This window comes from Papio anubis, chromosome 11 (genome assembly GCF_008728515.1).
Source record: "Papio anubis isolate 15944 chromosome 11, Panubis1.0, whole genome shotgun sequence".
Lineage (NCBI taxonomy): Eukaryota > Metazoa > Chordata > Mammalia > Primates > Cercopithecidae > Papio > Papio anubis.
In genome coordinates this window covers 52,971,479-52,994,296 of record NC_044986.1, presented here as the reverse complement: position 1 = coordinate 52,994,296, position 22,818 = coordinate 52,971,479, and the positions used below count along the sequence as shown (strand labels likewise).

The following is a 22,818-nucleotide window of genomic DNA, read 5'->3' as shown; positions in this document are numbered from 1 at the left end:
CATTTGGGGGTGTGTACCCAGAATCCTGTTGGGCTCCATGTGTTCCTATTTGAGCAGTGCCTCTGCATGGTCTCCAGGCAGCTGCCCCTGCCAGTCCAAAGGTCCCTAGGGGTTGTGGGAGCTCTTATAGATAGGAAAACCTCAGAGGCCCATGGTGGAAATGTGGTTCCTCGGGGTTCTTTCATTCATCCCCTACTTGGGTCCAGGTCCAGATCAGAGCAGTGGACCTGGTGCTCAGCAAGGCCTGGCAGGCAGTTCTGCTTTCTCCCTCCTGAACCACAGTGTCCTCTATCACCTTTCTATTGAATTTTGGTGTTCTCTCATGAAAGATCTGTTGGAATGTGAAGGTTTACTCAATATTTTGGTTACTGTCCATGTAAGAAGCACATTCCAGCTACATCTACTCAGCCTTCTTCAACCTCTTCCATATTTTTAAAGTATGTACATTGTATTTTAGACATAATGGTATGGCACACCTAATAGACTACTATATAGTGTAAATATAACTTTTATATGCCATGAGAAATAAAAAACATTGTGTGACTGTTTATTGTTTTACTCACTTTATTGAGGTATTCTGTAACTGAACTTGCAATATCTCCAGATATGCCTGTAATAGCATCAATTTTATCTTACTAAATAGCCTCTTTTTGTAGGTGAAGATTTTCAAACCTCAGTTTTAAAAATTATTCCCCGGAAAATTTCACCTCAGATTGTCAGTTCCAACTTATCATGGGGATTACTGCAATATGCCTGGACCAGAGTAATGTCTCCTATACTTAATATCAACTAGCAATTGTCTCAAACTTCATTGTAAAGATATGGACATTCAGAAAACACAATCATACATATATTGGAATGAATTCACATTCTGTTTAAAAGTGAATGCCCATGATTAAAAGAAAACAATATAATCATAGTAGATGTATGGCTTTCTATATTAGGAATGTTTCAAACTTAAGTTGTAAATTGTGAGTGCAATTGTCACATACTACTTTTTATCTGCCTATTTTAAAGGTTCAAAGAAAAACAATAAAATGTATAAATGTACAAGTCTCTGGCTCGACAACTTTTTAAAAATGTGCTTTGTAACCATTTTTTTCAACTTACTTTTGCTCTTATATGCCACCACACACACACACACACACACACACACACACACAAATCTTCTGGCTAGTTATTTGGCCTGTTGTTTATGTTTTATATACACTTCACTCCCCTCAAACTGTAAGTTCTATTATATAATTGTGTTACGAATGTTTTTAATCTTGCATATAGTCTCAGTAGTTCTCACATAATTATGCAATAACATATTCCCTTATTGTTATTATTTTATTCTCTGAAAAGATAAATGATATGGCTTAGCTGTGTCCTCACCCATCTCATCTTGAATTGTAGTTCCCATAATCCCAACATGTTGTGGGAGGGACCTGATGGGAGGCAATTGAGTAACGGGGAGGTTACCCCCATGCTGTTCTCATGATAGTGAGTTCTCATAAAATCTGATGGTTGTATAAGGGCTTTTTCCCCCTTTTCTAGGCACTTCTCGTTCCTGCCACCATGTGAAGAAAAACATGTTTGCTTCCCCTTCTGCCATGACTGTAAGCTTCCTGAGGCAACCCAGCCATGCTGAACTGTGAGTCAATTAGACCTCTTTCCTTTATAAATTACCCGGTGTTAGGTATATCTTCATTAGCAGGGTGAGAATGGACTAATACAATATGAGAACTCTTGATTATTTTTGTTATCACAAATTGCTTAAATATGATATTTATGTACTCTCTTTTAGTGGAATTTTCATGGATGTGCTAGAAATTATGTGGGGTTCTTCTCAATTCCAAATTGTTGAGTTTCCTACAACTGATCTAACGTGTCTATCTGCCCCCTCTTAGAATGTTTCTATACTGCATGTTGTGATAAATAATACAAGAAATATTTTAATGTAGGACTCTCATCCAATATTATTATTGTACAATATAATCATTGTAAAATTATACATTAAAACTTCTATGAAAAGTCTATGTTTTTCAGAGACTATTCTCTAAAATAGTGCATATCAAGAAAAGTAATACATATGGAATCACAATATGTATAATAAGTTACAACAAACACAGGTAAAGATAGATATAATCCTATGCTTACACATTCAGAGAAAAAATATATTTGTGAGACATAGGGAAGTCTAAATACATTTTATTTTTCAATAAAAATTGGCACTTATTGGAATTAATGTTTATTGAGTATATACTATGTAACAGACATTGTCCTGTACATTGAAGATAGGGTAGTGATTAAATGAAGAATTATTTTTCATTAATAAATTTGGCCACAGCACAAGACGTTAAATAGTTGTTGATGCACAAATGGTAAAACATCTATTTCATTAATCAATTGTTCTCTTAAAAAAACATACACAACAAAACACTCTAAAATTTAGCTTCTTAAAAAGAAACATTTAGTAGAAGACTCACTAGTTTTCAATTTGGGCGCATTAGGTAAAGGTAGAGTCTCATCTGAAATGTCTCAACCTGGGCTGGATACTCCACTTTCAGGCTGGCTCATTCACATGGCTGGAAACTTGGTACTGGCTGTTAGATGGGAACTCAGCTGAAGTTTTCAGGTGTGGGCCTTGATTTTACTCAGTGTGGACTTTACCACATGGTTGCTAGGTCTTTCTCAAAGAAAGGCAACTGGATTTCAAAGGAGGAAAATGATGCTGCCAAACCTCCTTAATATATCTGGGCTCAAAATACCCAGAATGATTCGTTCTTTGCGCTCCATTAATTAAAACGCTTACAGGCCCAACATTTTGATTTGAGGTTAAAGGATGATGTGGGATGGTTTGGATCCTGTTTTAAAAATTAGGTACACCAAAAACCTAGTCAAAGAAATAGGGGAAATTTTCTTGAATAAATGACATTTTAATGAAAGTAGAAAGACTGAAAAGATATTCAGTTAAATAGAGTGTGTATACGACTGCCAGGAGACGCTATTCAATGTTGCATGTTCTGTGACCTGAAAGTTTTCTTTATATTTAGAGCACTCAAGGAAGCCTATTGTAGCTAAGACAAGGAGACTTCAAAAAGTTTGTTGAAAAATAGAATTAAAAGATAAAAATTTAAAAATAAACTTTATTTCTCAACATAAGCTCCATCAAGTTCAAGACGTTTTTTAAAATGATGATATGAGCCTTATAGTACATCTTGAAATAACTTAAAACTTCTGGGAACTTAACCAGGTCAACACAGGCTGGCTTTTTTACATTGTTACCTGAAGAAAAATGAGTATTCTTTGAGGATTATTTTCGATTAACAAACAAATAAACACACAAACAAACAAACAAAATCTCAGAGCCAAATCAGAACTGTCCAGAGGATATATAATGATTTCTCACAGAGACTTTCACAAATTTGCCCTTGTTTGATGACAGGAATTAGCAGGAGCAGCACGATGGCAGAGAAGGACTCTGTGAAGCTTCCCCAAGCATTTTTCTACTAAGTCCTTGGTTAACTTCCTCAGAACACTCTCATCATAAACAGGTGTTCTTTGGCCTTCTGGAAAGTCAATATGTAAAATGCATCCCTAACACTGTTGCCATGACTTTTGCTCTTAACTAGTCTGTTTTTGAGTTGACTGGACCGCTTTCATTGTGCTTTGCCTTCGGGATTATACTGGTAATGCCCTGTTCTATCTCCTATTACGATTATTTGAAGAAGTGCTTCAGGATCTTGATGTCGCTTTTTAAAAATTTCCAACTGAAAGCTTTGCTCTTGACAATAGCTGATCTGGGTGTGGTAGTTTTGGAATCCTTCGAGTGGAAAATTTGCTCAAATTTAACTTTTCAATCAGAACTGTGTAAGCTGAACTAATTGAAATATCTAGTTTGTTGGCTGTTGTTTGTACTGTTAATTGTTTGTCCTCTTCAATTAGGGTTACAAAATTACTTTTTTCCTCCAAGTTGATATGGATGGTCTACTGCTGTGGATTTCATCTTTAAAATTATCTTGTCTCTTCTTAAAATAAGTTATCCATTTTTAGATTGCAAATTTATTTAGGAAATTTTCCCCCACGAACTTTTCAAAAAGCATCAGTGATTTTTGTATTATTTTACCCCAGCTTCACCACAGATTTGATGTTTGTTCTTGCTTCCATTTTGGCAGAATTCGTGTTGCTCTAATAGGGGATTTTTTCAAATTGATCATTTTTCTTATTGCTCAAACTACATTATGTTAAGACATAACAAAGTAAGACAAGTTTATTTTGTGCAAAAAAAAAAAAAAAAACTTCACATATAGTTTTTTCATAATATGCATTTTCCATGAATTTTTCAAGTCCCCTCATATATCAAGGTGATACTAGACACATGATCTGCCATAAAAACTGACTGACCCAAAGAAGAAATTTATTCACTTTTTTTTTTTCTGGGAACACAGAAGCTATTGAAAGTTTTATTAGATAAAATTAAATGCCAATGATTGTTCCGTTAAAAAGCATTAGAGTCAGATAAGAGAAACTCTGTGGAGACATATTAGGAGAATACAATTGTCAACAAAAGAGATGAAGAGAGTCACCGTGTAACTATTAAAAAGTCTGTAGATTAGACGACTATTTGGGAATTAGAATTAACACAATTTAATGATTATTTTCATATAGACTAATGAGATAGCGGGGAAATAATAATTTCTGGGTTTCTAGCTGAAGAAGGTGGATAGTGGTGATAGTTACTTAAAAATGAAACACTTTCAGGAGACCTAAGTGTTCAGGTGGATAATAATTTCACAGTTGACCAGGTTATGTTTAGCTGCCTACATAAATGTGGAGCCTAGAGGTGATATCTGGTTTGAAACACTGCTTTAAAAATCATAAAAATATGTACTGTATGTTAAATAAATTGTCAAAGTAACTATCAAATTGCTCCAAGACAGAGGCCAAAGTGAACAGCAAAGAAGAAATAGAAAAATATTTGAGTAACTCTGAAATTTTGGATTCAGTCCGGGATGAGTAATTGGTCAAAGATGGGAGAGAAGCAGTGGAAGCATATAAGTTATGCTTATATGTTTTGTTTCAGTCAATTGAAAAAAAAAAGTACCGTAAAGAAGGATAATCATGAAAGACAATTATGAGTCTATAAAAGTTGTGTCAGGATGATATTTGAGGTATTTTTGGTAAACATAGATAGAATTAGAATGAATAAACTGAATGTTCTCATTGTATTTTTCTTACTATTTCAAATTAATTCTGGAATATCACATTCCACACAAAATGGCTACTTTTTATGGCAACTACTAAAAACTAGAGCAAGCCCAAGAGAAGATGATCAAAATGGAAGAAAATCTGAAAACCATATTATATAGAAAAAGAAATAAGAAAATATAAAAACTTGAGAAGGTAATTCTTATAGAAAACATCAGCAATGATTTTAAATATTAGGAGACTGATTTTTGGAGGAAAATTAGATTAATTTTATCCAACTAAAAGGAATCTAACCAAAAGTCCTCAAAAATGAGTGAGGCTTGTGGCTTACAGTTCATATTAACGAAGATCATTGTTAACGTGTAGAACACTTTTAATATGCTATTAATTTAGACATTACATCAGAATGAGTAACTTGATTTAGAAGAAAATACCCAAATCCTCAAGTGAAGGCTTTTTTTAATGGAATAACGCATTGGTTTGAGAAAACACCCTTCAGCACTTATAATTACATATTAAGAAATTATTACCTTTTGAAAAATAGCACAAAATGAATGTCCTTCAAAGACTGTTACACAAAATTACAATAATAACAATATTATAGTGTGATTCTTGCTGATATTTCCAGATGTTAGAATAGGATTTTGTTCAAAAATGTGAAATCAAATATTCATATAATTTTGGTTGTACAGAGCTATTTTTTCTTAGAGCAAAGTTAATCACCAAATAAAGCATCACTCATAGTGCATGCCTCTTTCCTTAGAGAGAATTCCAAATATGGCTGGTGGTGATTTTTTGCTCACAGCTGAGGTGGAAGTTCTGCACCAACAGCTGAAGTCGTAGCCAAACCATTTTAAGATGACAGGGCAGCAGTTTCTTTGATAAACAATTCTATGGTATGGCTTTGTTAGCCCATCTGGAAAGCTCAGGAGAGAGTTTATTAGTATTTTAGTATTTCAGAACATCCAATAAGCATTTCATCCCACATAGAACCCTGAAATAAATCCCCTGCTAATCATGCTAACCAGAATGCATTACTTTCTCTAAATTGAACCCTGATTAATTGACCTTCCATATTACATTTAATGACAACCAGAAGCAAGGTATTGAGTTAGCTCTTCTTTAAAGATACATTGCTGTGACAGACAAATGTTTCCTTTGACAATTGTATATTAATTTATTGATTTTTTTTTACCTAGAGGAATACATATTTATTGATATGCAAGCTTTTCACTGACTAAACAGTGAATAGAAGAAAATATTCACAGTATGCAAATAATGAAGTTGTTTGCAAACAGACATGGCCTTTTAAAAGAGTACTTATTGTCTTTATCTAATTATAAACATAATATATATCCATAATATAAACTATTTGGAAAGCCAGGTGTATTTTAAAATTCTATTTTTCTTTCTTTCTTTTTTTTTTTTTTTTCCTGTAATTGGGTACTACTTTGCCATTGTGTTTATCTTCATTTTACAAAGACAGACTGTAACTGGCATAAACTAGTGGCTACATTTGAAAAGACAAATTGTCTTACACTAGCCACATTGTCAGTGCTGTCAATTTTAACTGTCTTTGTTTCAAAATTCTTAATATTTGCTTTCATGAAATTTAGCATTTGTACTAAGAGTGACTTTCACATAACAATATGTACTATCTTTTTTCAACAGAAGCTCAAGAACTAAATTAGGAAAAAGATATTGTAACTTGCTAGTGAATTACTTATTTCCACTCTGTCACCAGTAATGTTTCCATGTCAGTATTATGATGGGAAAACATCTACAGGGAATACTCTTATTATGCTATACATTTCAATGTTATTTCAGAATGACTAATTTGATTTCCAAACAAAGCTTTAAGGAATGACTTTTTTTTTTTTAAATGGAATAATGTATTGGATAGAAGAAACACTGTTCGACTTTTTTGATTAAGGGTTAACAAATTATTTGCAGTCTTGAAATATGACATCTACTGAACATCCTTAGAGGTTGTTATACAGAATTACAACAACAAAAAAATGACAGAATGCTTCTTGCTGATATTGCCAGTGACTTGATTCCATTTCAACTGTGTAAAGTTTCTTATCTCTTGGGGTGATGATATGCTTCAGTTTATACTGCAAATCTCCAAAAGTAGACTTTCTTCATGCTTCTAAAGGACTGTCAGGAGTTACCCAGCTGAAAAATCACAGAAATACTGTTTGTTCTTCCAAGCGTTGTTTTGGCAGCTCTCTGCTGTATTAGAAAAGCTAACCCCAGGGAAGTTCTGTCAAAATTTGAATCTCATCTTGCAAATTAACAGGGAGCTTAAATCATTGTGTCCTAGCTATTTTGTGTAAGTATGGCCAATGTGATAACTGATGTGTGCATCATACAAATAATATGGTGACAATGTTTGAGAAAATTAGTAAAAATAAACACAATGGATGTTTTGATTATTTGTTTTATGGTTATAGTTAAGGCAAAGGCAAAAACTATTTTTAATCAATCATAGTTAAAGCAAAAACTATTTTTAATCAATTTTTTTGGAGCGTGCCTTTCATTATCAGTTTTGTGGCCACTGATAAAGTATTTTGAAGACAGGATATTTCTGTTTTTTGGGGTCTTTTCAGTTCACTTACTTTGCATCAACAAAGATGTTAATCAAACAATAAACATAAAAGCTTAAATACTACTATTGTTAACCAAAATAAAGTTAATAATTATAGTTAAGGAAATCCCACTTTGCATATGTAGAATGTCATCAAGTTACCTTTGCATTCTTATACCCTATATAATCTTTATACAAACTCTGTGAACATAAAGCACTGTATCTTTATCCCAATTTTGCAGATGATAAAATTGAGGTTTATTTGGTGAAATATTATAAAGTTCTGTGAATATAAAAGAGATAATATTTAGATCAAAGTTACAGGTTTTTAGAAAGCTGTATCTCAATCTTCCCTTTAATGATGTTTAATAAGGAAAAACTCAATTATAGCAGTTCACATTAACTGAGACAGCTAAAAACAAATAGGTGCTATGTACTATAAAAATTGTCCCAGAGGATGTATGGTATAACATTTTAACTATAATCTCACATTTAATAATCATACATTAATTGCTGGACCCTTACTGTACAACAGAGATTCTCAAGGATTAGATTATGAACTGTATCAGATAACTAGGAACATATTTTTCAATATTCTTATGCTTCAACTTATGCCTTTGGTATGGGGAAATTTCTAATCTGGTGAACCAGTCTTACAGATAGTAGTATGATATGACTAGCAGGTGACTGAGAACAAAATAAATAATAAGGAGAAGGGACATAGATTATTCTATTGAATCCTAATTTGGAGTATACCAACATATAGGTGAAGTGCATAAAATGGGAAGTCCATAAATGGAAATGCTGCATTAAGACTTTACACAGTCTTTAGGAGGAAGAACAAAAAGGGAAAAGTACTGTCTACCTCCTAAAGCTACTAGACCACAGAAGATATGACCAAGAGAAGAAATGGCCAAAACATATTTTTAAGGCCTGTTTTGTTCCAGAACAAAAACCTAAAAAATGTAGCCTACAGGCCAGTGGATATGTCACCATGACTTGCAACTGACATCTCAAACGTATCACATGTCTTTTCATTTCACTCTCCTTCCTGAGGTCCTCTGCTGGAACCAAATGTGTGCAGGAGAAACACCAGGCTTCTTGTCAGAGTCACTAATAAAGCAGCTGGTTGGAGTTTCACACCAGTGAATGCAATTCCACATTATTTTTGCTATAATGTCAGAAATTTCCCATTATGGTTCTAGAAAAGGCTACTCTAATAATGACAACACTTTTATATCATGTACCAAGTGTCAGGCATTGATCAAAGTGTGTGCATGTGAGCAAACACACACACATACACACACACATACATGCACACACACTATATCTGTAGATAGATGGATAGATAGATATATAGATAGATACATAGATAGTGATATGGTTTGTCTGTGTCCCCACCCAAATCTTATCTTGAATTCCTATGTCTTGTGGGAGGAACCCAGTTGAAGGTAGTTGAATCATAGGGGCAGGTCTTTCCCATGTGAATAAGTCTCATGAATCTGATGGCTTTATAAGGCAGAGTTTCCCTGCACAAGCTCTCTTTTTTGCCTGCTATCATCCACATAAGTTGTGACTTTCTCCTCCTTGCCTTCTGCCGTGATTTTGAGGCCACTCCAGCCAAGTGGAACTGTAAGTCTATTAAACCTCTTTCCTTTGTAAATTGCCCAGTCTTGGGTATGTCTCTATCAGCAGCGTGAAAGTGGACTAATAGAGATAGTTAGCTATAGCTAAGAGGTATGTATACACATACTATATATACATATATGTATATCTACACACATATATGTATATATGATATACATGTTGTATTGGTCCATTTTCATGCTGCTGATAAAGACATACCCAAGACTCAGTGATTTATAAAGGAAAATAGATTTAATAGACTCACAGTTCCACATTGCTGGGGAGGCCTCACAATCAGGGCAGAAGGCAAAATGCACATCTTACATGGCAGCAGATAAGAGGAAAATGAAAGCCAAGTGAAAGAGGAAACCCTGTATACAACCATCAGATCTCATGAGACGTACTACTACGAGAACAGTATGGGGGTAAACACCCTCATGATTCAAATATCTCCCATCATGCCCCTCCCACAACACGTGGGAATTATGGAAGCTATTATTCAAGATGAGATTTGGGTGGAGACACAGCCAAATTATGTGTGCATGTGTGTGTGTGTGTATATATACACATACACACTATATATATATATATAAATAAATAGATACACTATATATACACACACACACAGCTAAAGAATGTGATATATACACACACACTATATATGTGTATGTGTGTGTGTATATATAGATGTATAGTGTGTGTGTATATATATAGTGTATCTATTTATTTTTTTTAAAAAAATGTACATGCACACAATGTGCGTGTAGGTATCTCTTTCTATTACCACCTCATTTTGATGACAAAATTTCCCTGATTTCACAATAGAAGACTTCAAGCACAAACCCTTTATTTTCAGCACTACACTATATTGCTGCTCAAACATGATACTTGGAATATTAACACATGATGCCTGTTAACTGAAATATTTTGGGGTGAAATAAGATTGAAAACATTGATGTAAATTCAGTATTAGTGAGATGATAATGCAAATCTCATTACATTTAATTGGTAGTGAGCATAGTGAATCTCTAGCAAGAAAGGGATGCACATATGTAGTGTTCCCCAAAATTATTGTTTGATGGGTACTAAATCCCACAGAATATACTTTAGGAAAAGCTGCCGAATAGGTATGTATGCACGCACACACACACACACACACACAGACTTATATATATGTATATATAGAGCAAATCTCCAAAAGTTTACTTTTAACATATATATTATATATATGTTATTTTTTTCAACTATATATATGTATATAGTTGGAAAAAAGTTTTACCACTAGACTGCAAAGTTTGCCCTCCTGGTAAGAAAAAATTAATTAAATCTAAGCAATTGCTATAGTAAGTAATAAAACAATAACTGTTGAAATCAGGATAAAATTGCACTCATATAATTCGAAATTTCCCAATATTAGATGGTGAGATTATTTTCATAGCTAAAGAATCGGTTTTAAGGCCCTTCCCTCTGTAAAGCAATTCTTTCTTACTTAATTCTGAAGCCTTCTGTTACCCATCATTGCTTCCCAAACTGTCTGTTTTCAGAGATTCATTGTATGTCAACTGGTAACGAAATGATGTATGTACTTGTTTTTAACTCTTCTTCCTCCTCCTCCTACCACATTATTAACTATAAATTATTGGATGACTATGATTAAAGAAAGGAAAAGTTTCCCATTTTCTTTAGTACATGAATTCTTTCCTTTTTGCTTTTGTAATTGTTCTAGTTCTTGCCTATTAAATTCACATTTAATAATTATATAATTTTTATTATGTGGACATAATTTTGTCTTAAAATTTTATATTAATAAACTACTTATATTTTATATATTATTTGCAATTACAATAATTTATTCAAGTGATGTGCCATTATTTAAGACTTACATAATCATTAGCACTAATATTAGGCATCTATTTTATTTAGTTTTGTTTTCTGCTACATAATCAGTGACACCAGAATTAAATCTATACTATTATCATCAATTCTAAGAAGAACTCATGAGAAGTAGCACACATAATATAATTGATCATAAAAATATTGAAACATAAACATATTGTAAAGATTTTTGGCTTGAATAATTAAAAATATATGTAAGGTTTAGGTAAATAAAAGTTTTGGTCTCCATGCCAAGATGACTCAACATATGAAATTTTTCAATTGAGTAAGGAAAAGTAAAATATAAAATTATGAGTGTCATGTGAACATTAGATAACGAAAATAGTAGCACTGATGTGTTGTTGATCTTGATTTGCACAGCATGGTAGTTTTTCTCAAGCAAAATACCCTTAAATTTGAAACCTCAAGTGTTTTTTTTTTTCTTTTTTCTTTTCTTTCATTTTTTTTTTTTTTTTTTTTTTTTTTTTGAGATGGAATCTCACTCTGTCGCCCAGACTGCAATGCAGTGGCGGGATCTTGGCCCACTGCAACCTCTACCTCCTGAGTTCAAGCGAGTCTCCTGCCTCAGCCTCCTGAGTAGCTGGGATTGCAGGCACCCGCCACCACGCCCTGCTAATTTTTGTATTTTTAGTAAAGGCGGGGCTTCACCATGTTAGCCAGGATGGTCTCGAATACCTGACCTCATGATCCACTCGCCTTGGCCTCCCAAAGTTCTGGGATTACAGGTGTGAGCCACCATGCCCGGCATCAAGTGGGTTTTTATACTGCAGGAGTCAATAGAGTAATAAAAGGCACTTGAGAGGTCTCCTCTACTAAATCTAAAAGTGGTTGGCCTAAAACCTAGGCTGCTATGTGTCCTCTTTCTCACCTACTTATTTTTCTTCTTAATTGGGAATCTAGAATTTCATCTAGAGTCACAAAGGAAGCTCCATGGTATTTATTTGAGCTTATGTAATACTCTGACATTTTCATTAATCAGTTAAATTGGCTGTACAATTTTCTTTTGGTCTTGCTGTGGAAGATGTGATTCGGTAGTCTTTCTGACTCCTGGCTCCCTCTTTCACTCTTTCTTCTATTTTTCCTCTTTTTTGGTTTTTTTTTTCTATTTTCTTGCACATAAGGGCATACACTCAGCAATTACAGTAGGTCCTGTCCTACAAGCTGGACACAGCAAAGAGCAAGAAAAGACACCTGTCCCTGCTCTCATGAATCTTACATTACAGTAGGAGAGACTATTAGAAAAATAAATGAACAACTAAGCAGAATAATTTCATTAAATAATAAATAAAAGGAAATAGAATTCTATTGTAGTAATTGATGGAGGTGTAAGTGTTGTAAGTATGTATGTTTGGAATGGGGAAGGAATGCTGTTTTATATCTGTGAAAGCTACTCATAGTACGTAAAATATTTGTTCTGAGGTGTGAATAATACAAAAGACTCAGCTATAGGAAGATTCTAGGTGAAATTTTTCAAAGAAAACAGCAAGGTCAAAGGTATTATGGCAGGCATGAGGTTAATGATTCAAAGGAATAGGAAGAAAGCCAGTGTGGCTAGAACAGAGTAACCACATTTGAAGGAAACTAAGTTCCTCGTGTCCCTTTGGGTGGGAACATAAATCTCTTCTTGGCAATTAGAGAGACCACCAAATCACACCTTCCACAGCAAGACCAGAAGGGAGAATTGTTTGCATGGTGGCTCACAACCGTAGTCCCAGCACTTTGGGAGGTTGAGGCGGGTGGATCACCTGAGGTCAGGAGATCGAGACCAGCCTGACCAACATGGTGAAATCCCGTCTCTTCTAAAAATAAAAAAATTACTCAGGCATGGTGGCAGGAGCCTGTAATCCCAGCTACTTGGGAGGCTGAGACAGGACAATCGCTTGAACCTGGGAGGCAGAGGTTGCAGTGAGCTGAGATTGTGCCATTGCACTCCAGCCTGGACAACAAGAGTAAAACTCTGTCTCAAAAAAAAAAAAAAGAGTATTACATTATCTCAAATAAATACCATGCAGCTTCCTCTGTGACTCTAAATGAAATTATAGATTCTCAAATTAATTTTTTATTTTTTTTTAATTTATTTATTATTATTATACTGTAAGTTGTAGGGTACATGTGCATAACGTGCAGGTTTGTTACATATGTATACTTGTGCCTTGTTGGTGTGCTGCACCCATCAACTCGTCATTTACATCAGGTATAACTCCCAATGCAATCCCTCCCCCCTCCCCCCTCCCCATGATAGGCCCCGGTGTGTGATGTTCCCCTTCCTGAGTCCAAGTGATCTCATTGTTCAGTTCCCACCTATGAGTGAGAACATGCGGTGTTTGGTTTTCTGTTCTTGTGATAGTTTGCTAAGAATGATGGATTCCAGCTGCATCCAAATTAAGACAAATAGATAAAATCTAAAATGTGGCGCCTAAATAATTGCATTAGTTTTATTCAGAATGAAACACACACACACACACACACACACACACACACACACATAATGATTGTAAAAGTTTGCTATTCATTAGAAAAGTATTACTGGAAGGCACAGTGTATATTTCCAATAATGAAAAATGCTAATTAGGGGATAAATTAGGCTTAAATTTTTAGAAAATAGTACATTATTAAATTTGCTAAAGCAGAGTATAATACCCTCATCCAAATTAAAGTATCTCATTATAGAATTTTAAAAGAAAAAACTAATAGATTCATGATGGAACTTTGTAATTTCAATATATTTGACAAGGAAAATTTAGAGAGTACATTTATAAATCTGTGTCTCTAAGAAATAAAAGTTAACAACAAAATTAAAATTAATTTTTACATGAATAATTCAACTCATTGAGAATATTTTGTTTTTTCTTTTCTTGAAGAACATTAGGATTTTAATTTTTCATGTTTTTAAAAGTCTGAGCTGGAGAAAATGTGACTAAAATAAAATTTATACCATTCAACTGTATCGCTGTTTTTTATATAATTGTCTTTAAAGTTGGATATAACTTGATTTGGACTATAGATCATGTGTGATTTAACCCATGTGTTTTATACATTTTAATAGGGTATTTTGTTGAACATATTTGAGAAAATATCATAACACTTTAGAACACAAAATGTGCTGTTTGTTTCTCATGATTTTCTGAAGTCTGAACTCAAGAACACGTTTGCTCTAATAATATAACTTCTAATGTGATGTTATACCAGTTTTGATTATTCCACTAGGACCAAGTAGACATTCTTTGCTTTGACAGTTTATGCCTTTGTAAAATTATAGAAAGATCACAGATATTTTTTAATGTATTAAAATGATTTCTCTTTTAGAGATAAAATATTTTGATATACTATGTAAGGCAGAAAGCTAAATTTATTTATTTATCTTTAATGAATGACTGGTCAGTTACCCAAATGCCACTTAGTAATCTGTGAGTTTTATATGAAACATCATCTTTGTTATATATTCAATTACTGATTTATGTTGACAGCATTACCTACCATCTAGTGGGTATATGCAATATTTCAAAATCTTCCTTAGTGTTTTACCACTATTATCTTATTTTTTATACACAAATTCATAAGGAAAGTATCATTAACATCCATAGTCTACAGATAAAAACTCCAAAGTCAACATATAACAAGTAAACCTGTCCTATAGCTAGAACAAGATATAGAAAATACAGTTTTCATAAATTAAATGGTAGTGGAAATAATAATTAAACAATATTTGTTGAATATATTTAAAAATACATAAAATTCTTAGATATACTTGAAATGTTTCTGTATTTTATTTACATAACAACTCAATAATACTAGATACTATTCTAAGCACATGTTTTAATTCATTTAAAACTCGTATCAACCTTAGCAAAATCACTGTAAAGAAATTGAGGCAAAAAGCAATTACATGACTCTCCCAGGTAACATACCAGACAAGTTGCAGAATCAGGATTTATACCGAGACAGAATAACAGGAATGTGGATGCTTCTAAGTCCTGGATATATTCAGAGATTTCCTTTTGATTTGTCTTGAAAATCAAGAATTTGTTAGTAAAGATGAAGTTATTAATATCTGCAGATTGAGATGCCTCTTTGAATATGATTGTACAACTAGAAAATGTGAGATTTCACAAAACCCATTAATATTTAAAAAAATAGTTTGACACAATATTTCTTTATACCAGCAATAACCAGTCACTAAATACAAGTTTTAAAATTCCAATTTGCAATAAAAATGTGTAAATTTTCAATGAAATTATATGCTAGCTCAATACACTATAACATTTTTTTCCTTTTCCTTTGAAATGTGTAGCAATATCATAGAAAGTTACTTACTCAAAAGATTCAATGTGTCAATATCTCTAATAAGGAACATAAAACCCACTATAAGAGCAGAAAGGGGATTCAGGGCAGGCTTCAGAGTGAATGTGCTAAAACAGTTGATTCATAGAAAAAAGGTATAAATTTGTCGGATGCTAATATGAAGGAAAATATCTGAAGCAGAAGAAAAACTCATGCAAAGCACATATACATGAAAATACATAGTTTACCCTTTTGCAAAGTACCCATCTGAAAAGGGATTAATAACCACATTATGTAAGAAGTTCAAACAATAGGGAAATAATAAGTAATCCAATTTAAAAATGGGTCAAGGTTTGAATAGATATTTCTGAAAAGAAAACATATAAATGGCCAGTATCACTAATCATCAGAGAATTGTGCATCAAAACTACAATGACATGTCACTTCACCCTTGTTAAAATGTCTTTTTTCCAAAAGACAGGCAATAAGGAATACCAGTGAGGATGGCCATTGTACACAGTTGATAGAAATGTAAATTAGTACAGTCGCTATGGAGAATAGTATGGCGGTTCCTCAAAAAATGAGAAATATAACTATCATATGTTCTAGTAATTCCACTCCTGGGCATAGATCCAAAAGAAATAAAATCAGTATATTGAAGAGATATCTGCAATCTCATGTTTATTGAAGCACTATTCACAATAGCCAAGATATGGAAGCAATTTAACTGTTCATCAACAGATGAATGGTTCAAGAAAATACGGTACAAACATACAATGGAATATTAAGCCATAGAAGGATGAAACCCTGCTATTTGCAAAAACACCGAGGAAACTAAGACATTATATTAAATGAAATAAACTAGGCACAAAACAACAAATATTGCATGTCTTTGCTGATATTTGGAGGTCAAAAAAAAAAAAAAAAAGAACTCATGGAGATAAAGAGTGGTATGATGATTGTCAAAGGCTGAGAAGGGTAGCAGAGATGGTTGGGGATAAATGGGGATGGCTAATAGGCACAAAAATAGGATCACATAGAATGAATATGGTAAAGTATTTGGCAGCTCAACATGGTGAGAATAGTTAACAATAGTTATTGCATATTTTACACTAAGGAAAAGAGTGGGACTGGAATGTTCCCAACACAAAGAAATTTAAAGAGCTTGAGGTGGTGGATACCCCCAGTTACCTTAACTTCATCATTACACATTGTATACCTGTATCAAAATATCATATAGACCACAGAAATATATATATAACTCTTATGTACACATAATAATCAAAAATAAAATGTGCAAAAGTAAAAGTTACATAATTTTATCTTTAATTATTTTCTATTTTTACTTGTATAATTATTTTTCCATACTTTTCTGAGGTTTTATCACTTTGTTTTTATCCTAAGTCAAATGCCTGTTTTTTGTTAAAATATTTGCTTTTAATGAAAATGGCATTTAAGGCTAGGCCTTTAATTACAGTTTTAGTAAATTCCCTTACATTTTGACAGAAGTTATTTGCAGTTTGTAATTTTGTAAATGCTATGTGACTGTAGCTTTGTGAAAATTTCCTAGAACAAACAATTATTGGGGATACATTAACACTTTGAACTGACTTTTTTCTTAAATTTTTACTATAAGTCTCCAGATTTATTTAGCTGTGATTAGCAATGTAGCCTGTACAATTTTTGCTGTGGTGAGTTTTCTTGGACTATAGCTTTCATGCTCAACTGTTGAAAAATGCTGAATAAATGTTATATTTCTTCCATACTTAAGATTTTGTGAATGGAAAAAGTAGAGCAAGATGATAGAGTAGAAGGCTCTATTGATCGTACTCCTCACCCTACTGCAAGGACACCAATTTAACAACTATCTACACAATAAAAGCCCCTTCATAAGAACCAAAAATCAGGTGAGTCCTCACAGTACTTGGTTTTAACTACATACTGCTGAAAGAGACATGAAGAGGTAGAAAACACATTCTTGAATTAATGATGCCACTTGAGGAGAGGAGAGAACTTTGTCTTGCATCTTGGATACTAGCTCAGCCAAAGCAGGGTAGCTCATGGGTCAGAGTTGTAAGGTTCTCGTTCTAGGCCCTAGCTCCTGAATATTTCTAGACACACCCTGGGCCAGAAGGGTCTGCTGCCTTGAAGGGAAAGAGCCAGTTTTGTCAGGATTCATTGCCTGTTAACTGAAGAGACCTTGGACCCTGAATAACTAGCAGCAATACCCAGGTACTACATTGAGGGCCTTAGGTGAGACCGTGAGACTCTTGCTGGCTTCAGGTGAAACTCAGCACATTTCCATCTGTAGTGGCTTTGGGATGAGACCACTTCTGCTTGAGAAAAGCAGAGGGAAAAGTAAAGGGAACTTTGTTTTGCATCTTAGGTACTAGTTTGACTACAGGAGGGTAGAGCACCAACTTGACTATTGGGAATCCCTGATTCTAGGTCTTGGCTCTTGAATAGCATTTCTGGACCTGCCCTGTACCACAGGGGAGCCCATTCCCCTGAAGAGTATGTCCCAGGCCAGGGAAATTCACCACAGCCTGACTGAAAAGCCCTCATGCCTTAAAGGTTAACAGTATTCTGGCAGTCCTCATAGGCCTATGGTGGCAATGACCATGGGGAGAGGCTTCTCTGATTTTGGAAAGAGAAGGGAAGAATGGGAAGAATTTCATCATGTTGTTTGAGTGCCAACTCAGCCACAGTATAATAGAACACCAGCTAGACTGTAAGGTTTTTTTACTCTAGTCTCTGGTTCCCAGATGTCACCTCTGGAACCATGTGGGGCATGGGGGAACTTGTCACCCTGAAGGGAAGAACATTGATCCGGCTGATCATTACCACCTCCTGATCATACAGCACCAGGGCTTTCAGCTAACATAGGCAGTAGCCAAGAAGTGGTTACAGCAAGCCTTGGTCAAGACCCAGTGCTGTGTTGGCTTCAGGTCTGGCACAGTGTCATTACAGTGGTGGTGGACGTAGGGTGCATATGTCATTCCACTTCCAAGTGGTGACTCATAAGAGAGAGAGGCTCTGTTTGTTTAAAAGAAAGTAAGGTAAGAGAACAAGAGTCTCTGGCTAGTAATCCAAAGAATTCTCCAGGATCTTGTTCAAGACCATCAAGTCAGTACCTCTACCAGTCTGCAAGAAGCACAGCATTACTGGTCTTGGGATGCGCCCTAAAGCAGACATACCTTAGATTACAAAACCCAAGACCTTTTGCATTTCTGAAAATCCTTTCCAAGAAGGATGGGTACAAATGAGTCCAGACTGAGATGACTAAAATAAATACCTAACACTTCAAGGCCCAGTGCCAAGACACAGACAAACAACTACAAGTATTAAGACAATCCAAAAAACATGAACTCATCAAATGAACTAAATAAGATATGATGTCCTATCCTGGGGAAACAGACATATCTAACCTTTCAAAAAGAATTAAAAATAGATGTTTTAAAGAAACTCAGAGAAATTCAAGATAACACGGAGAAGAAATTCAGAATTCTGTCAGATAAATTTAACAAAGAGATTGAAATAAGAAAGAAGCAGAAATTCTGAAACTAAAAAATGCAATTGACATACTAAATAATACATAAGGGTGTTTTAGTAGAAGAATTGATGAAGCAGAAGGAAGAATTAGTGAGCTTGATGATAGGCTATTCGAAAATACACAGTCAGGAGAGACAAAATAAAAAAGAATGAAAAACTACGAAGAATGCCTACAGATTTAGAAAATAACTTCAAAAGGGCAAATCTAAAGTTTATTGGCTTTATAGAAGAGATAGAGAAAGAGATAGGGTAGAAAGTGTATTTAAAGGGATAATAATAGACAGCTTCCCAAACCTAGAGAAAGGTAGTATTATCCAAATACAAGAAGGTTATAGAACACCAAGCAGATTAAACGCAAAGAAGACTACCACAAAGCATCTAATAAATAAACTCTTACATATGAAGGATAAAGCCAGGATCCTCAAAGCAGCAAGACATAAGAAAAAAATCAAACACAATAAAGCTCCAACATGTCTGGCAGCAGACTTTAGGTGGAAACCTTACAGGACAGGAGAAAATGGCATGACATATTTAAAGAACTGAAGGAAAAAAACAACAAACAAACAAAAAACATGTTTACCCTACAATAGTATTTCCAGTAAAAATCTACTTCAAACATGAAGGAGAAATAAAGACTTTCCCAGATAAACAAAAGCTAAGGAATTTCACCAATACAAGACCTGTCATATAAGAAGTGCTAAAGGAAGTACTTCAGTCAGAAAGAAAAGGATATTAATGAGTAATAAGTATTCACCAGAAGGTGCATAATCCACTGGTAATTGTTAATTCCAAAAATCCCCACAGAATATTATAGCACTGTAACTGTGGTATGTAAGCTTCTCTTATCCTAAGGAGAAAGACTAAAGGAGGAAACAATAAAAAATAATAACAACTTTTCAAGACATAGACAATACAATAAGATACAAATGGAAAGAATAAAAAGTTTAAAAACAGGGGGATAAAGTTAAGGCATAGAGTATTTATTAGTTTTAATTTTGCTTGTTTGTTATGCAAATAGAGTTAAGTTGTTCCTAGCTTAAAACAATGGGTTTTAAGACAGTATTTTCAAGCCCTATGGTAACCTCAAACAAAAAAACACATAAAATGGATACACAAAAAAATAAAGATGGTAAATCTAATTATATAACTAAAGAAAATCACCTTCAATAAGATGGGAAGGAAAAAAGGAAAAAAGAGAAGACTACAAAACAACCAGGAAACAAATAACAAAATGTCAGTCCTTAGTCCTGACTTGTCATAGTAACATTGAATGGAAATGGACTAAACTCTCCAATCAATTGACACAGAGTGGCTGAATGGATTTAAAAAATAGGACTTTTTGGTCTCTTGCCTATGAGAAACACACTTCACTTATAAAGACACATATACACTGAAAATAATAGGATCGAAAAGGTATTCCATAGCAATAGAAGCCAAAAGATGATAAGGAGTAGCTGTACTTATATTACACAAAATAGTTTTGAAGATAAACCATAAGAAGAGGAAAACAGGGTCACTGTATAATGATAAAGGATTCAATCCACCAAGAGGATACAGCAACTTTAAATATATATGCACCCAATATTGGAGCACACAGGTATATAAAGTGAATATTATTGGAACTAAAGAGAGAGATAGAACACAAGACAATAATAGCTAGAGACTTCACCACTGCATGTTCAGCATTGGACATATCTTCCAGACAGAAGAAAAACAAAGAAACATCAGACTTAATCAGCAACATAGACCAATTGAATCTAATAGAATTTACAGAACATTTTGTCCAATAACTGTAGAATACACATTCTTTTTCTCAACACATCATCATTTTCAAGGATAGGCCACAAAGTTCACAAAACAAGTCATAAAACACTCGAAGTAATTAAAATAATATCAAGCATGTTTTCCGATCACAATGAAATAAAATTAGAAATCAATAATGAGGAATTTTGCAAACTTTAAGAATACATGAAAGTTAAACAATATGCTTCTGAATGGGCAGTGGGTCAATAAAGAATTAAAGAAGGAAATTGAGAAAAATTTATTGAAACAAATGATAATGGAAATACAACAAAGCAAAAACTGTGGGATACAGCAAAAGCAGTAATGAAAGCGAAGTTTATAGCTATAAGTGCCTATATCAGAAAGAAGGAAAGCTTCAAATAAGCAACCAAATGATGCATCTTAATGAGAATTGCAAGAACAAACCGAACCCAATATTAGTAGAAGGAAAACATTAACAAAATCAGAACATAAATACATAAAATTGAAATGAAGAAAATCACATCAAAGATCACTGAAGCTAAAAATTATTCTTCAAAAAACTAAACAAAATTGAGAAATCTTGAGCCAGACTAAGAAAAAAGAGAGAAGATCCAAGTAAATAAAATCAGAAATGAAAAAAGACCTTATAAATGATACCATAGTAGTTCCAGGAATCATTAGTGGTTACCATGAGCAACTATATGTCAGTAAATGGGAGTTCTAGAGAAATGGACAAATTCTTAAACACATAAAAGCTACCAAGGTCAAAACGTGAAGAAATAAAAAACCTGAACAAACCAGTAACAAGCAACAAGATTGAAGCCATAGTAAAACGTGTCCCAATAAAGACAACCTGATGGCTTCACTGCCAAATTCTACCAAACATTTTAAAAAGTGCTAATATTAATCCTACTCAAACTATTTCAAAAAACAGAGAGAATGAAATACTTCCAAACTCATTCTAAGAGGTCAGTATTACCCTGTCACCAAAATCAGACAAAACCACATTAAAAAAAAAAAAAAAAACCTACATGCCAATACCTATGATGAATATTGATGTAAAAATACTCAATATAATCTTGGCAAATTGAATTCAACAATACATTAAAAAGATCATTCATCATGACCTTGTAGGATTTACCCCTGGGATGTAAGAATGAATCAACATATGCAAATCAATCAATGTGATACATTGTGTCAACAGAATGAGAATGAAAACCATGTGATCACTTAAAGTGATGCTGAAAAAGCATTTGATAAAATTCAACACCCCCTTTATGATACAAACTTAGTTTAGGAAGGTTATACAAATCTGATCTCACTCATTAGAAAGGAATATATTATTTACAGAACAAAGACACTTTAAAAAATATTTCACATACCATGCATACTCCAACACATGCTTTATATACTCAAATTGGGGAACAGAAAATTCAAATGACTTACAGAGATTTTACAGCCAATAAATTGTAAAGTTGATTTACCTTAGTTTGGCTGAAGGCAAGGCATGGGTTATCTAACTTACTGAGAGACCTCCAGATGCTTCTGCAACCAGGATATATGATGATATAAAATAGCTTTTATATGTATACTAAAAATTGTTTTGATGACCAAAAATTACAAATGACATTGGGAATAAACATATAACTACAATCAAAATTAAATAATAATACTAAAATGGAACCACACATATAAAAATAGGAATCAACTTTTCTATTTAATCTTTTAGTAAGATAAAACATATACTAATTTCACTTAGTAATCATTCTGAAACCAGATCAATTGTCCCATAGAACTGTTGTTTATGGTTTATTTTGGATATACCTAGAAATTGACCCTTCCAGTCTTGAAACCTGAAAAACTTACATTTGTTTTATATGAGTTTCTTCCTCAGGAAACCAACCATCAGGCCTCCC

The 22,818-nt window shown here is 33.7% G+C and overlaps 1 long non-coding RNA gene across 1 annotated transcript; it reads left to right on the top strand.

The window, feature by feature from the left end:
- Positions 1-1,596: 1,596 nt before the first annotated feature.
- On the top strand, positions 1,597-22,815 carry LOC108587640. The gene is made up of 3 exons (XR_001906476.2): positions 1,597-1,636; positions 17,358-17,493; positions 22,797-22,815. It is a non-coding gene; the product is annotated as an uncharacterized LOC108587640 (long non-coding RNA).
- The last annotated feature ends 3 nt before the right edge of the window (positions 22,816-22,818 follow it).